The sequence below is a fragment of the Rattus rattus genome, chromosome 2 (genome assembly GCF_011064425.1).
Source record: "Rattus rattus isolate New Zealand chromosome 2, Rrattus_CSIRO_v1, whole genome shotgun sequence".
NCBI lineage: Eukaryota > Metazoa > Chordata > Mammalia > Rodentia > Muridae > Rattus > Rattus rattus.
Window position 1 is genome coordinate 160515075 of NC_046155.1, and position 17364 is coordinate 160532438.

Sequence of the window (17364 nt, forward strand, 5' to 3'; positions counted from 1 at the left end):
AGACCAAGCCAGCCACTGGGCTCAGGGTTGCCTCCTTTGTTCTAAGAGAACATCCTGGGGATAAAACATAGCTTCTGGTCCACTGTGTGCCAAACCTGGGTCAGACCATAATACATCTACCTGTGAACACAGTCCTGAGACATCAGAGCTGTTAACTGCCCAAGACCGTGTCTCATCTGTCATTGATACATCCATCCACCATCTCTTCATCCATACACAACATATTGATCAATCTATCTATTAGTCCATCAATGTCTCCATCCACTTACTTATTCATAAATAGACCTGTCAATAATCCATTCATCCATTCATCTCTCTGTCCATCTATCCATCCACACATCCATCAAGGCATCTGCCATCCATTCGCACACACGTACTAACTACATCAATGTATTCACGTATCCACCCACGTGCGTATTGATCATTCTGCTCTTTATACACCGATCCACCCACCTACCCACACCCATTGGGCTCCTCTGACAGAACATGGAGCCACTGCTCTGAACACAAAAGGGTCCAGACAGCTCCTGCCTCGTGTTCCTCTTCATTCAGGGAAGAGGATTTTAACACCACCCGAAGGGTTGGGTGTCCCCCGAATGTTCAAATCTTTCGTGGTTCTGTTTGGTTGGTTTCTTTATTGGACAAAGGTGGGATGGGTTCTTCACATGAAGCTGGCCTGGAACTCCTTAGCATGTGTGTGTATGTGTGTGTGTGTGTGTGTGTGCGAGCGTGTGCACCTATATGTATGTCAGTATACCTCATTCATGCTTGGTACCTGAGGAGGGCATTGGATTCACTGGAACTGGAGTTACAGACCATTGTGAGTTACCAGGGGGGTGCTGGGGACCTAGCCCCGCTCCTCTGGAAGAGCAGCCAATGCCTTTACAGCTGAGCCATCTCTTCAGCCCCTGGCCCAGAAGCCTTAACTCCCCTGCCTCAGCATCCTGAGTACTGGGACCTCAGGTGTTCGAACATGACCTTCATGAGTTCTTTGTGACACACTGTGGGCCCTTCTATGCCCAGCAGTTCTCCTGGTTCCTTGAATCTCTCCCCTTGGTACTCAGACTGAGGTCAGGCTGCGTCTTTAACTGGCACGAGCTGATTGTGCGATGTTGTTTTGAAAGAACTTGAAACGGCTGCTAAGGAGTAAAGTTGTAGAAGTGGCACGAAAACAAAAGGGTTCCTGCTTCCCCGAGAAACAGGATGTGGATGATGCTGAGCCTGTGGGGTCCCCGTGACACCTCTACAGGGGCTCAGACTTCAGGGCCACCACTGCCCCACTTCCTGCCGCCTGCCACACAGAGGGACAGTGGTAGATCACCTGCTCCCCGCTCACTGTCTGAGTTGCTTGGTGTCTCAGGGCACCTGAAAAAACGAGAGCAGGAGAGAGAAGGGAGATTTTCCTAGAGGCTGCAGGACATGGGACCTGAGGGGATTCAGGTTCCAAATCCATGGAGACGTCCCAAGTCCCTTAGAGTCTGAGAGAACCTCAGTGCAGATGCTGGAGAGTGGGGGAGACCCCAGAGCCATGCAGAGGTAGAAGGAAAAAACAGGATAGAGTAGCTTTGTGGGTGCTAACTCATTGCAGAAGACCAATCCCTGGAAGGGACACCCCCCCCCAAATGTAGGGCTCACGTAGAAAACATGCAATGCCTTGCATGGCCACAAGGGGGCCCAAAGCTCAGAACAACAGACTTCTCTCAGCACGCGGATGGTGACTAGACTCACATACATAAAATGAGGCAAAGAATACCACATATACCTCAGGGTTGTGGGAGTCGGGTCAGCCTCATAGATGTCACCTGCTCATGGGAACCTGTGACCACTAAAGATGGAGGCCGGGGGTGGAGGGAGTTGCACACAGTGTCCATGCACAGCCAGTCCCTAAGCAGTCTGAATTGTGTTCCAAACTTCTAAACTCATGTGCTGACACCCTTGGTCTCAAACTGTACTGCAGACAGGCTCATTAAGGAGGTAACAGAGGGGCTGGGGAGATGGCTCAGTCAGTAAAATACTGAGGCCCTGCACCCACATAAAAAGCGCAGCATATGTCTGCATGTCTGTAATCCCAACACTGGGAGGTAGAGACAGGAGGATCCCTTTGATTCCCTGGCCAGCCAGCCTCATCTATATGGTGAGTGCCAGTTAAGAGCACTTGTTCTGGGGGTTGGGGATTTAGCTCAGTGGTAGAGCGCTTGCCTAGCAAAGCCCTGGGTTCGGTCCCCAGCTCCGGAAAAAAAAAAAAAAAGTGGATGGCAACTGAGGAATGACAACTAAGGTTGACCTCTGACCTCTGCACATGGGCTTAGGCACCCACCACAACCCGTGTTTGTTAATGAAACAAATCAAAATATCGTTCCAATTTTAGTATATGTGCTGCCGAAGCGAGCACACAAATCAAAATAAACTGGAAAAAAAAAAGCTGTCTTTCCGGGCTAACGCTATCCTAAAGGGTTGGCACCTACAGGGTGGAATGCTGTTGACCAGACACCCCTGGGCAGTAAACAGCATACCCAACTGTGTGTAATAGCCTGACATCGGAGACTCTTGGACTAAGCAACGTAAGGCCCCTCTCTGGAAGGGAATAGTGTGTGCACACATGTGGTTCACAGTGCCTGAGTGGGACCCAGCATCTTACAACGAGAAGAGGGTCATGCTCATTCCCAGGTCTTAGACAAGAGACAGCTCAGCACGCCTGCTGCATATCCCTTGCAGAACAACAGGAAGCTATTCATCAGCAGAGTGAGTCGAGTGGGCTCCCACCAGTGTCGGAGCCATGACCACGGCCAGGTCTCCAGATCCTGGCCGCAGCCCATCCAGAGGCCTGAGGCAGCACCATGCGCCAATTACGGTAGCCAATTAATTTGTACTTAACGGGGATATTTTCTTTTACTGCACAGAACTGAAGGGCATAAAACACTGATTCCCCTTCTGGGGCTCGATCCTGCTCTCCACGCGGCCGTATTATTTAATAACTCCTGCATGTGCCCCAAGCCGCGTGGCAGGGGAGCCTCATGGGCCATTTCCCATTAGCAGTCTGTTGCAGAGGCCACTCTGGCTGCGCTGTTTGCAGTCTGCCTCCCTCGCTGCTCCTGGAAGTTTCCATAAAACCAGATGTAAGGTAATCAAAGACTTCCCAGCCCCGAGCATCCCACTCCTTAAGGTTTCTGAGAGATCCTCCCTTTGCTGGGGTTCCCCGCTCCAAAAGACTCTTAAACCACCCAAAAAATCTCTCCCCAGCAAGACCAACTCCTCTGCCACAGATACCGCGATCATTTGTCAAATATTTTACGGTCAATAATAATTAAAAAATACCTTAGAGTCCCTGATACCTTTCTAGAGATGTTCAGAGCCTTCGAGCAGAACCCCGCAGCCCCACAATGGCTGCGCAGGGAGGCAGTTTGCTCCTCTGCCCCGGGTGGAGTGGGCAGCTGGCAGATAGCCAGACCGAGCCCCATCTGCCTCTGAAGGCCTCAGGAATGTGGCCAACCTTTTCCTTCACTTATTCCCTCCATCTTCCTCCATTCGAAGGGGGACTGAGCCAGTACACCGGTAACAGAGGAGGGATTCTAGAGCTTCAGGCAATCCCACCTCTCTTGAAGGGTTGGCCCTATTCAGGAAGTCTAAGGGGAGAGCCTGGAGCCCAGTGTGAAGGAAGGCCAAGCTAAAGGCCAGCCCTAGGGAAGCCGAGCTCAGGCCTCCTGGCCCACTTCTCTGTAGCATTCCACGATGTCAGCCTCAGCTGGGTGGGGGAAACCAATGTTTTATTTACTCATGCTGGGGATAGACCCCAAGCCTTTGTAGGTACCAAGCAAACATTCTACTATAAAGCCACATTTCTAGCCCTCGCTTTTTTTAATTTAGTATTTATCTTATGCTATATTTTATAGCTAGTATTTATTTTGCCTACCTGCGTGTTTGTGTGACACTTGCGTGCCTGTTGGATCCTCTGGAACTGGGGTTAGAGATGACCATGAGTCACCATGTAGGTGCTGGGACTCAGACCTGACCCTCTCTGTATAAGAGTGACAAGTGTGCCTAACCACTGAGCCATCTCTCTAGCCCTGAGCCCTTGGAATTTTGAGATAGGGTCTGCTGTGTAGTCTAGGTTAGTCTGGAACTGGTTATGTATCCCAGGCTGACGTTGAACTCACAATCTCCCTGCCTCTGCCTACCAAGTCTTGGCATTACAGGTGGGGACCAGCATGACTGATGAACGGTGACATTTGTTGTTCTTGGTGATGGTTTGTTTTTATGAAACTGGGCCTCACTATTTAGCTCAGGCTAGCCTCAGACTCATTATGTATGCCACAGACATATAACAATCCCCCTGTCTCAGTCTCCTGACTGTGAGAATTCCAGGCCACCATGCCAAGTGAAAAATTACATTTTAATCCAACACTTCAGTATATTTACTTCACCGCTCCTTTGAGGTATCCTCATGGGTGCTGTCTTTGTGGGAAGGCCATACCCTGTGTCCCTCTCACTGCCCCTAATATTACAGAAGTAGCTCAACTGGACTCTACCTACCCACAGGATACCACACGCCGGGGAGAGTGGTGGATTGGGCCAGCCGGACACCAGCTCCCAGGCCTGTGCAGATGAAGAAACGGAACACACATCCACACACAGGTCATAGCTCGCTTTGTCTCCTGGTTCACCTTAAACAGTCTCCTGCCATAGAGTGGAGATGACAGTGTGCCTCCTTAGTCCAATGAAGAGAAGTGGTGACCAGCAGGGCCTCCCCAAACCTCAGGGTCCCAGAGGCCACTGTCAAAGACAGTCAGGTGTGTGCGGTGACTACTCTCAAATCCCCCTGCCACCAGGGTAGCTCCCACTCTTATTGTGCTTTGTGGCATGAAGAGTCTCTACTGCAAACCATCAGTGTACCCCATGCTTAGAGGCCACCCATTGGATCTTTATTTGTGCTGCTGCCCCAGCCTGGACCTCCCACTTCCCCTGAGTCCTTTCCTGGGCCTTCTTCTCACTGGAAACTAGGTGGCCTGGCTTCTGATTGTGCCCATCAGGAATGCAAAGTGCTGCTGGCCGCCCTGGCTAATCTTTCCTTTTACCCCTGAAGACTGAGTCCTAATGCACCCCTGGACTATTCTCCCAAACAGCCCCACTCCCACCCTGCTCTCTTTCAAAGTTCATTACCAACGGAAGGGACCTTTCTGGCATTGCTATGCCATCCAAGCAGGGCAGGGGACTTTATACAGTGCAAGCCCAAACGCACATGTTGAATTGCTGGAGAGACAGCTAAGAGGTTGAGAGTGAGTGCTGCTCTTGCAGGATCTGAGTTTGGTCCCCAGTACCCATGTCAGGCAGTTCACAACTGCCTGTCACTCCAGCTCCAGGGAGTGCGACACTCTCTTCTGGCCTCTGTGGGTACCTATATTCACATGTGCATATCTGCACAGAGATACAAATACACATATTAATCATTAAGAGTAGAAGTAAGCTGGGCAGTGATGGCTCACATCTTTTACAGGTTTTTTGTTTTTTGGTTTTTTTTGGTTTTTTTTTTCAGAGCTGGGGACCGAACCCAGGGCCTTGCGCTTGCTAGGCAAGCGCTCTACCACTAAGCTAAATCCCCAACCCCGATGGCTCACATCTTTAATCTCAGCACTAGAGAGGCAAATACAGGTAGGTCTCTGAGTTCAAGGCCAGCCTGAACTACAGAGTTCCAGGACAGCCAGGACTATTATACAGAGAAACCTTGTCTCAAAAAAAAAAAAAAGTAAAAATAAATCTTTAGGATTGGAGAGGTGGCATAGTGGTTAATAGTTCATACTGCTCTTGCAAAGAACTCTAGCTCTCTGAACTCAGAACTGTCCCTAACTCCAGCTCCAGGGAACCAGACTTCTTCAGGACTCCAAGGGCACTTGTACTCGTGTACACACATGTGCATGCACACACATGCACACACACATGCATACACGCACAAGCATGCACACTCATGCACACACATACACATGCATGCATGCAGTACATGCATGCACATACATACAGTAATGCATTATGTGCACCCATATGCACAAACGCATTCCTGCATGTACATGCATACACACAAGTGCACATACAGTACATGAATGTGCACATGTGCATGTGCACACATGCATACACATGCATGCATGTACAGTACATACATGCACACACATACAGTCATGCGTGTGCACACATGTAGCACATGCACACGCATGTGTGCACACACATGCGTGTACACATGCATGCACGCAATGCATATATGTGCATTGCACAAATGCATGTACAGTACATGCATGCATACATGCACATGCATGCACGAATGCGTGCACATAATACATGTACATGCATGTACATACACACAGATGTACATGCATGAACACAGATGTACATGCACAAACGTGCACATACACACACACACACACACACACACACACACACGACACAGTGGTGTATACCTTTAAGCAGAGACAAGTCAATCTCTGTGAGACTGAGGCCAGACTGGTCTCCATAGTGAGTTCTAGGACAGCCAGGACAGTGTAGAGAGATCCTGTCTCTAAATAAATAAGTCCCATATTGACTGTATGAATGAGCGAGTGGGTGAACCAATGACAGACTCAGCTTCTGGTGGTCTGTCCATCTGTCACCTCCTGGCCATGAACACCTCATCTTCATAAAGCTCTCCCCAGTCGCCATTTCTAGCACCATTATCACAGGTAATTTTGATTGTTTTGGTTGAATTTCACCATGTAGCCCAGGCTAGCTTCAAATCATGATCCTTTTGCCTCTGGCTCACGGTTGCTGAGATTACAGGCATGGGCCGCCACCCCCAGATGATCAGGAACCTTCCTTATGTTTTCCCTCATTCCTGTCCATTCTGGAATACTGCAGGTGGCCCCAGTGACCTTGGAGACACAGCAGTTAGTTGCCAGGAGAGTGGGGTGCCCCCATAGGGGGAAGATCAGCTTTCCTTACCAGACAAGAATGACAATTTGGAGAAAATGCTGCTTCAAATTCCTAACGTGGTGAGGGCGGAAATGGCTATGCAAGAACCGGTCCCTGCTGGCTCGCTATTGTACATGCACCTGCTAACATTTTTAAAGCTGGGACTTTATAGAAAGGACATTTTGATCGCTTCTGAAGTTTGCTGAGCAATTCCCCTTTCTCTCTCAGGCATAGGGTCTTTGTGCTGAAAATTTCCCTTGCGGCTGCTACAAGCACCAGCAGCCGGGGCTGATGCTGGCGGGCACAGACACAGCCGCGGCCTCGTTGGCAGGCTCTGCCTGGCTTGCAGGTGCCGATTTGTGGAAATGGAAGCCGGAGAGTGAATAACAGCTAGCACCTGTGCTGAGCACGCACGCATGCGAAGGAGGAGGATGCCACCCGTGGTGGTGCCTGCTCCAAACGGAGATGCTTTTCGGAGCTGGAGGCAGAGGTAGGGAAGGCATCCCCTCAGGTGACCCTGGACCATCCTGGGTTGTGCTGGTCTGCAGAGAGCCAGGGATGGTAGGACAGACCTTGGTTTTGTGTCCCAGGAGAATCTCGCTCTCATTCCAGGCCCCAGTTGGCAGCTGTCCACCCAGTCCTGCCCCCCAGGCTTGCAGCCCAGAGTTGACAAGAACAGGTGGTGGGCAGCTTGCTTCATGCTGTCCATGCAGACAGGCAGCAACACAAGGGGATGAGGTCACAGCATGCCTGGTGCCTCTCTGGGGTATGGAGCCCTGGGAGTCTGGGGCATTCCTCACTCCCTCTGATCAAGGCCTCAAAAGACCCTTACTTCAGAGAAAGACCTGAATAGGAAACTCTTTCAGCCCAGGGCCCAGATCTCTGTTTCACTGCCATGGAGCAGGAGAGGGTGGCTGGGGGCAGTGGTGCTAAGGAGGGTACCATCGTGAAAGTGACCGTCATTTCAGCATATGACCCAGAAACACAGTGACATGAGGGGATGTTGCCATTGCAGAGCCCTCTCTGAGGGGCCATTAGAGAATCCTAACATGGCAGTTGGGGGGAGGAGGTGTCACATAATCTATACATATCTTCAATAACAATAATGGGGAAAGGTGAGATGTGGGCCTGCATAGAGGACACGGTGGGAAACTGTCCTGAGAAAGAACGCCAGCAGAGGGCTGGAGATTAGTGGTAAAGTACTTGTCCCACAGACACAAGGACAGGTGTTCGAATCCCCAGAACTCACAAAAAGCCAGGGAAGGAGCCACGCATGGTAGCCATACCTCACCACACCGCACAAGAGAGACAGGTGCTTTTCCAGGCAACTCTAGGCCATTCTGGGTCTTGGATAACCTCAGTACAGCGTGAGCCATTCTGTCATCAAAGAACTTACGGATTAAGGCAAAAGGATCTTCAAGTCCAGCCCTCCCCTGGCTACACAGTGAGGCCAAACAAAACAAAGCAAGAAGCAAAAAGACCCTAGGCTACCAGGCGCTCACACCAAAGGCGCTTGCCATTAAGCCTAACGGTGTAAGTTCCGCGCCCAGGGGATAGAGTAGAGGGAGAGCAATGACTTCTTCAAGTAGTCCTCTGACCTTCACACTGCCGTTGTACACACACACACACACACACACACACACACACACACACACACACACACTCTCACACGCACACACGCATGTACACACAGATGCACACTGGCATCATGAGTGCACACACACCTGAGTCTTTTTTAAGTATTTTACTTTCATGTTTAAACTTGACTCTGTGTGTGTGTGTGTGTGTGTGTGTGTGTGTGTGTGTGTGTGTGTGTGTGTGTACTGGAGAATATGTGTACACAGGAGTGCAGATGCCCAGAAAGGATATCAAATCCCCTAGAGCTGGAGTTACGAGTAGCTATGAGCATCCCGTCGGAGATGCTAGGTACTGAGCCTGGGTCCTCCACAAGAGCACTAAACATTCCTCGCTGCTGAGCTATCTCTCCTTTCCTCGTGATCCCTTTTTTAGTTTTGTTTTTATTTTGTTTTGTTTTGTTTCGTTTTTGAGACAGGGTTTCCCCGTATAAGAGGGTTGTCCTGGAACTCACTCTGTAGACCAGGTCGGCCTCAAACTCGCAGAACTACGGTCTGCCTCTGCCTCTAGGCTGCCGGGATTAAAGGTATGTGTCACCTTCCCTGGCACCGTCCCATATTTGAACCTTATAAAAATTCTTCCATTCTCATGATTACACACACACACACACACACACACACACACACACACACACACACACGCTGAGAACCCCAATACATCATCTCAAATGCAGTTCAGATGTGTCAGGCAGCCTGGGGAGCCTGGGGTCATTCACTGGGCCGTTCTTCACTAGGCTGCTCTGCTGGGAGACACTGCAGTAGCGGTGTCTGCTCCTGTGGGGCTGACAGTGTCCCGGGTGTGGGCAAACTGAAAGACACTGGGTAAGTGAATGTGGAAGTGACAGCTGTGTTAAGTGCCGAGAAGGGAATGCAGCTGTGATACGGGGACACAGGACAGCTGGAAGGCAGTCAGGGAGAGCTGCCTGGAGGAGGCATAAGCCTAGAGCCGGCTCAACACACCCAAGACAAAATCCGCCAACAGACTTTGACTGGGCACCATCGCTTGGCCTAGCACCTCATGAGTGCAGAGAATCATCTTCACTCACAGATTAAACAAGGGAGAGTGAAGAGAGTGAACTGAAATAGGCCCAGCTCAGAGAGACTAGAAGGAGCTTCTAAATGCTTAAGAAGTCTGGGAAGCCTTCCTGGAGGGGGTGATGCCTGAGGGGGATGTCGAAGAGGAATTTTGCCATGTAGCCAAGCTAGGAAAGGCATTCCAGGCAGAGAACAAGTCCCAGAGGGAGGCAAGAGTGGAGGCTGGAGGGTCTGGTAGGAGACAGAACCAAGTCATCAAAGAGTAGACACGCGTGTTCTCAAGGACAGACTGCATCCAGGGAGCAAAGGGGGGTCGCTGGAGGGGTTAGGCCGGCTGTGGGAGGCTTGCTCTTTAGGAAGACCTTTCTTCTCTGATGAAAGAAGCATAGTGGTGAGTTGGGGGGCAGAAGACGTCGTGAGGTTTACCCCAGTGTCCCAGTGAAGGATGCTGTCTGTCCCCCTGGGGCATCAGGTTCAAGAGAGTCGAGGGGAGGCAACCATAAAACCTGCAGATGCCTGAGGGGAACTGAAAAAGAGGAGGAATCGGGAACCCCCTAGTCTCTTGACTACCATAACTAGGACCACCCTGGGGTGATCTTGGGCCAGAGGAACACCCCAAGTCCTAAATGAGCACATGATCCAACCCTGACCAATCAGACAGCAGGATGTCAAGCCTAGACTTCTGCTGGGATAGCTGAATGGCCTTGCTCCCTTCCAGGGAAGGCCTAACAAACAGAAGATTAAGAAATTAACCCAGTTAAGGACTGTTATTGGGAACCAAGCACACTTGAAGACACACACACACACACAACTCAAAAAAAATGTGTCAGGAAACCTATTTTTGCTTCTGATGAACTGAGCACAGAAGGTGGTAGGGAACAAAGCCAGAGCCCAGTTCCTGACTCCAGTCCTCGCAGAGCTTTCGGGATCTCTTGGGGTCACAAGACATCCGGCACCGGCACCATGTCAGTGTCTACAGCGGACGCAGGAAACACCATGTTGGTGTCTATAGTAGGTGCAGGAATCCCGCTGAGACACCCGGGAGAAAGGAGTCTGTGGATACTTGAGTTAGGCCTTGAGCATGATGTTGACTGATACAGATGGATGTTGGATGAGGCCAGAAGGAAAAGCTAATAGCTTGAAAGAGGCTAAGACTCAAGAATTCCCTACTTCTCAAGACGTTCCAGGATGCTGCAGGGACGCCTGGGACCCTGGAGGGGTTGACAAACCTCCAGCAGAGTAAATACCACTCACTCCTCCCACACACCAAAACCCTGCATCCCTCCAGGAGAAACCAACCCAAACCCCTTACAAAGCCTCAAGAAGGCTACAAATGGGCAGTCAGCCTCCTCTCTCTCTTGCAAGTATGTCTGACTCCAGGATCCATTCCACATGCCCAACCTTGTCTGCTTGACCTACTGCCTCCACAGATGGAGCCCCTGCCTTGTACCCCACACTTCCAGCTCCCCTCAGCACAGTAACCTTTAAGCCTGAAAGTCAGATGACTCACCCTCCTCCTTTAACCCCCGCCCTAAGGTGTCTAGGCACAGTTAAACAAAACTCTTAACCCCCAGTTCCGCCTGTGTGTCCTGTCTGCCTCTCCAACCTTGTGTCAGCTAGCAGGGACGCTCAAGCACTCCTGCCCCTGGGCCTTTGCACATACAATCTCCTGAGTCTGGAACACTTTTCTAAGGTGGCTTTTTTGTTTCTTACTTTGTTTCTTTGTTTCTTTCTTCTTAGTTTCTTCCTTTCTTTCTTTGTTCCTGGATTTTTTCCTCATACCTCAGGTCACAGGTCAAATGTAGCCTCTTGGGGTTGGGGATTTAGCTCAGTGGTAGAGTGCTTGCCTAGGAAGCGCAAGGCCCTGGGTTCGGTCCCCAGCTCGAAAAAAACCAAAAAAAAAAAAAAAAATGTAGCCTCTTGTGAAACTTTGGTCTAAGCCACCTTATCTGAGGAGATAGGCCTGGCTGTACTGACTCTGTAACCCATTATCCAGTTTTTTCTAGTGAGTTCTAAAGGCTTCTGGAAGTAGTTTATCTTTCTCATGCGTTAGTTGGCTTCCTTATGACCTGACCCAGCTCCTGTCTTGAGGACAGACCTCTGCCTGTCGTGACTCGGAAGCAGTCCTGGGCTTGTGGGAGGAATCGGGACATTGAGGGAGGGAGGGAGGTCAGCAGGCCCTGGCTGGGGCAATGGGGTACATGTGCGAGGATACACAGGAGAGCCTGTCCCCATCTCTGCTTGCCCAGGGCTCTTCGGATGAGGGGCTCAGTGGCCCTCTATCATCTTTTGCAGAGCATTCACACCATATGGCTGGCAGCGGCTAAATTGCACAGGCTCTAACTTGGAGCGTTCTTGCTTTTGTGTGTTAATAACATAAAGATGGAACGTAGCTTTGCCACACATTTTGTGTTTGCTAACTATCTATATGTATATAAAACAGACTTCAGTGTTACCAGCCAACCCACTTGTGAAGTGAAAGGAAAACAGCAATTAGAGGAGGAGGGAGGGAGGAGGCCAGAGTGGAGACTGCATGGGATCTACCGCAGGTATGGGGAGTGTGTCCTAGGACCAGGAAGAAAGTCCCAGAGCAGGTCGCAGTGAGGAGGAGGGAGAGGAGGAGGGGGGTGAAGGGGAAGAAGAAGAGGGAGGAGGAGGGAGAGGAGGAGGGAGAGAAGGGGGAGGAGGGGGAGGAGGTGGAGGAGGAGTGGGAGGAGGGGGGGAGGAGGGGGGGGAGGAGGAGGAGGAGGAGGAGGAGGAGGAGGAGGGAGGAGGAGAGGAGGAGGAGGGGGAGGAGGAGGAGGAGGAGGAGGAGGAGGGAGAGGAGGAGGAGGAAGGAGAGGAGGAGGAAGAGGAGGAGGAGGAGGGGGGAGGAGGAGGACAGGAAGGAAGAGAGAAGGAGGAAGAGGAGGAAGATAGGGAGGAGAAGAGGGAGGAAAGAGGAGAAGGAAGAGGAGGAAGAGAAGGAGGAGAAAGAGGAGGATGAAGAGGAGGGAAAAGAGGAGTAAAGAGAGGAGGAAGAGAGAGAGAAAGAGGAAGAGGAGGAAGAGGAGGAGGAGACCCCAGGGCAGGAGCCAATTTCTCCCTAAGCACAGCCTCAACCTGAGATTTGAGGCCTCAACCTCCCTGCCATACTCTTTCAGCTCACCCCACCGAGGACACTGTCACTCATGCCTCTCCATTTAGGTGTCGGGTATCATGGATTTGCCCGTAACCATAGCACTAGAGCTGAGGCAGGGGTTTCTTTGAGTACTAGCAGTAGACGTAATAAATAATATAATATAAAGATGGGTATCTTCTGTGTGGTAATTCAGACAGCTTCCTTCAGACAGAAAAAGACCAAGCAAGGCAATAAATGTCCAATTATAAAATGTCTCAAGGGCCCTGAAGAACAAGACCGGGGAGATTAGTGAAAAACATGCAGCATATAGTCCACCACATGAGCTACATTTTGAGGCAACCAACAGCCTTGGAAATTTTCCTTCCGGAAGACTCGAGGGAGCACACTGCAGGGCACCCAAGTGTGGTGAGAACTGACAGACATAGCTTAGCCTAACCGGGCATAGAACTGACAGGAAGCAGAAGACTTGTAGGCCGCTTCATAATTGCCTCTAAGTTCACCACAGGCTCTGAAGTCCTCACTCCTTGTCTGCATTCGGGGGGGAAGCTTTCCACACACAGTCCCTCTGGAGATGCCTCTGATGTAGAAAAACGAAAGAAAGTTTGCAAAATCTCAACTGACAATGGATTTGAGAGAATTCAAGATAAACGCTCGAGAGACTGACACAGAGGCATTGCCAGTCTGAGACCAGTCTGGGGTACAAAGAAGAAAACAAAAACTTGGTGCAAGCCAATCTAAGCCGTGTGCACTATCGGAGATCTTCCTGAGAAGGCTGTGCTTTTGGGGGAAGGGCTTAGTGGACAAACTGCTCAGTGGGCAGGTATGATGTGAGTCTGAACCCCCAGAGCCAGGTAAAAAGCTGGATGTGACAGAGGCAGAGAGAGGAGGATTCTAGGGGGTTCAATGACCAGCCAGTCTGCCCGCTCCAGGTTTACTGAGTGACTCCGTCTCAGGTAACTAAGGTGGAAGGGGAGGAACGATGGCCCAACAGTTCCTAGCACTTGCTGCTCTTGCAGGGGACTGGATTCAGTTCCCAGTACCCACGGGACAGCTCACAAACCCCTGTAACTCAGTTCTGTGGGATCTGGTGCCCTCTTCTGGCCTCCATGGGTACCAGACACGTGTGTGGTACACGAACACATAAAAATAAGGCAAAGAGGACAAAGCCTGATGTCAACCTCTGGCTTCTATGTGCAACTGCATACATGTGTTCACACACACGCCACGTATAGAAAAGAAAGAAAAAGAAAATTACAGTGCACTGACTGTAAGAGCAAAGAGAAGAGGGGAGGGAGGGAAGGTGAGAGGGAGGGAGAGAGGGAGGGAGAGCGGGAGAGACTGATCGGGAAGGAGCTGGGTCACCTTCAGGGTACTTGCCTAGGATCCACCAGCCGAGGGTGTGACCCAGTTGTCAGGTACTTGGACCGGCAAGTGGCTAGTGGTTGAACACTCACCTGGCATACTCAAGGTCCTGGGTTCTAGCCACAGAGTCATCCAATCAATGTACACCTTCATCCTGATCTTCTTCCTCCAGGCAGGATACAGGAACTCACCGTGTACTCCAGGCTACTTTTTCAAAGAAGAGGTTTGCATTTTATTAATGTTGGGGGGGGAGGTATTTTGCCTCCATGGATATCCATGTGCCACATGCCCGTGTCTAGTGCCGTGAACCCCCTGACACTCGAGTTACAGACAATTGTGAGCAGCCATGCAGGTGATGGAAATTGAACCTAGGTTCTCTGGCAGAGCAGCCCGTGCTCCTAACTGCTGAGCCATCTCTCCATCCCCAAGGGTAGATTTTTTTTTTTAACTCAAGATCCTTCTGCTCCAGCCTCTTGAGTCCTGTGATTACGCCTGGTTTTATTGGGTATTTTACTCATAGTACAGTTATGTACAAACACTCATACTTTTTTGTAAAGAAAAATATGCCTGCTCAAGTGTGTAAAAGTGAAATGTCAAATTTGGAATACGTCTTAAAATACTTTAGCCAAAGGAGGGGGGCACTGAGTTAATGACAAGCAATTTTTGTGGTGGTTGTTGTGGTTTTGTTTTGTTTTGTTTTGTTTCAAGGTAGTGTCTCATAATATAGCTCTGGTTGTCCACGAACTCACAATGTAGACCAGGCTGGCCTGGGAGTCACAGAGATCCACCTGCCTCTGCCTCTCAGGTGCTGGTGATAAAGGCCTGCACCACTAGGGCTGGCAGACAAGCAAGTTTTTAATTACTAAGGATATGGGGTAAAGGAGAGCTATGAAGGTTCATCACACGATCGACTCTCTACTCCTGCAATTCGGAATGTTCTTATGCTTAAAACGCAGGATGCTGCAAGGAAATTGGTGACACAGAAAACCGAAAATAATGGTCTGAGATAGAGAGACAGGTTCAGAGAATATGGCCAAGAATGGGTGACTTCATTGGAAGGGGCCAGTCTCTGAGAAGAGAGAGAATGGTGGGGGTGAAGAACAGGTGCAAACCCCTCTAGGCAGCCACTGGCTTGAGAAAGGGGCAAGGAGCCAGCTAGGGAGAATAGAGCAGAGGGATTCTGGGAGAAGAGGGTTCTGCCCGCCAGGCTGCCCTGCCTCCCCAGGGACAGATGTGACTGCTCTAAAGCAGCTGGAAGCTGCCCCTCAATGTTGTGGGTCGGGGAGACAGATCTAGTGTGGGTTACTTCTGAAAAGGATGATCCTGAATGTTGGGTAACAGGCATCAAAGCTGGTGGCAGGAAGGCAGTGTGACCTTCCAGTCAGTAGATGGTGGCTTTGGTCTATGAGGGCAGCAAAGGAAGAGAAAAGCTAACAGACTAGAAATATTTGGGAGGATTAGAGCCATTGGGGCATGCTGATATGTGCTGGGTAGGGTTTGAGGGATGGGGAAAGTAAGGCCAAATGTCAAGTTTGAGCTTTGAGCAGGTGGGTGGATGAGGGGCAGGGCATTTCCTCTGTGAGGATAAGGGAGTAGGGATGGGTGGGGAGATCCATCAGTCAACGTTGGAATTTTTTATTAGATTTGCTTATAGGCAGGTGGAGATGTGTAGTGGGAGTGGCTGAGGCAGGGTTTGGGGCATCAGGAGCTTCTGCAGAAGGGGTTGTGGACACGAAGGCTCTCAGTGAAGTTTCTGATACATGTTCTAAAAAGGGAGCCTGGGAGGCGGTGGTGCACACCTTTAATCCCAGCACCAGAGAAGCAGAGATGGGTAGACCGCTGAGTCTGAGGCCAGCCTGGTTTGCAGAGAGAGAGAGTTGCAGTACAGCTGGGGTACATAGAGAAACCCTGTCTCAAAACACGAGAGAGAGGAGAGAGAGAGAGAGAGAGAGAGAGAGAGAGAGAGAGAGAGAGAGAGAGAGAGAGACAGAGAGAGAGAGACAGAGAGAGACAGAGAGAGAGACAGAGAGAGAGACACAGACAGAGAGAGAGACACAGAGAGAGACAGAGAGAGAGAGCCCAGGGGTGGTGGCATATACCCAAAACTCTAGCACTTGGGGGGCTGTGATCTTGGGTTAAAGGAGGCTTACATAATGAGACTCTGCCAAAAATAACATAAAAAAATAAAACCATTTAAAAAAAAAAAGGAGGAAGATTGGGGGACTGCAAAATATCAACCAGGGGTTGGGAAAGAGGTCCCACAAGCTGTGAGCAGCAAGGTCCAGGATGATCTAACAAACGAGCCTAGTGGCCCCCAACACCACAAGACCTGATTCTTGCAAGTACGGAAGCTGGGAGGCCACAATCAAAGTGCCCGTGGTTGCTGTGTCCACAGAGTGCTCACTTTCGTTTTTTTTGTTTTTTTTTTTTTTCTGGAGCTGAGGACCGAACCCAGGGCCTTGCGCTTGCTAGGCAAGCGCTCTACCACTGAGCCAAATCCCCAACCCCGAGTGCTCACTTTCTGATCCATGGACCTGTCTTCTTCCTCCGTCCTCACATGGAGGAGTGACTGAGGGAACTTTCTCAAGTCTCTCTCCTAGAGACTTTAAACATATTTTAAAGTTTTATATGCATGGGTGTTTTGCCTTCGTGAGTATCTGTACAACATGAATACACGGGCTTAGTCAGATGAGGGTGTCAGATCACCTACAATCAGAGTTTCAGACATAAGCTCTCACGTGGGTGCTGAGAATCAAGCCCGGGTCCTCTGAGAGTGCAGCAAGTTCGTTTAATCATTGAGCCATTTCTCCAGCCCTCAAGATTGATTTCTTTTTATTTGATGTATTCGAGTCTTTTCCAGCAGGTCTGTCTGTGCACTGTGTGCTTGCCATGGAGACCAAAGGCAGGTGCCAGATTCCCCTAGAACTGGATGGAGTAACAGATGGTATGAGCTACCTTGATGTGGGTGCTGGGAACCGAACCCAGGTCCTCTGCAAGAGCAGCCATTATTCTTAGCCACAGAGCCATCTCCCCAGTCCCGTGTGTTCTGTTAATGGGCTGTTACTATGTAGCCCAGTCTAGTCACTCATTCTTGATACTATGTAGCCCAGGCCAGTTGAGTATTCATGGTACTCATGCTTAAGTTTGAGTTGGGATGGCAGGCGTATACAACCACGGTCAACCTTGCCTGTGTCCTTCTTACTGTTTGGTTGTGAATGGTGACTCTTCTTCACCTTGGCACGGAATCTTAGGGGGAGGATGCCTGGATCACCTTCATGCTCC

The 17364-nt window shown here is 50.3% G+C and overlaps 1 pseudogene; it reads right to left on the reverse strand.

Annotated features, from left to right (window-relative positions):
- Positions 1-1243: 1243 nt before the first annotated feature.
- The window catches only part of LOC116893360, a 545263-nt pseudogene continuing 529142 nt past the window's right edge, over positions 1244-17364 (reverse strand).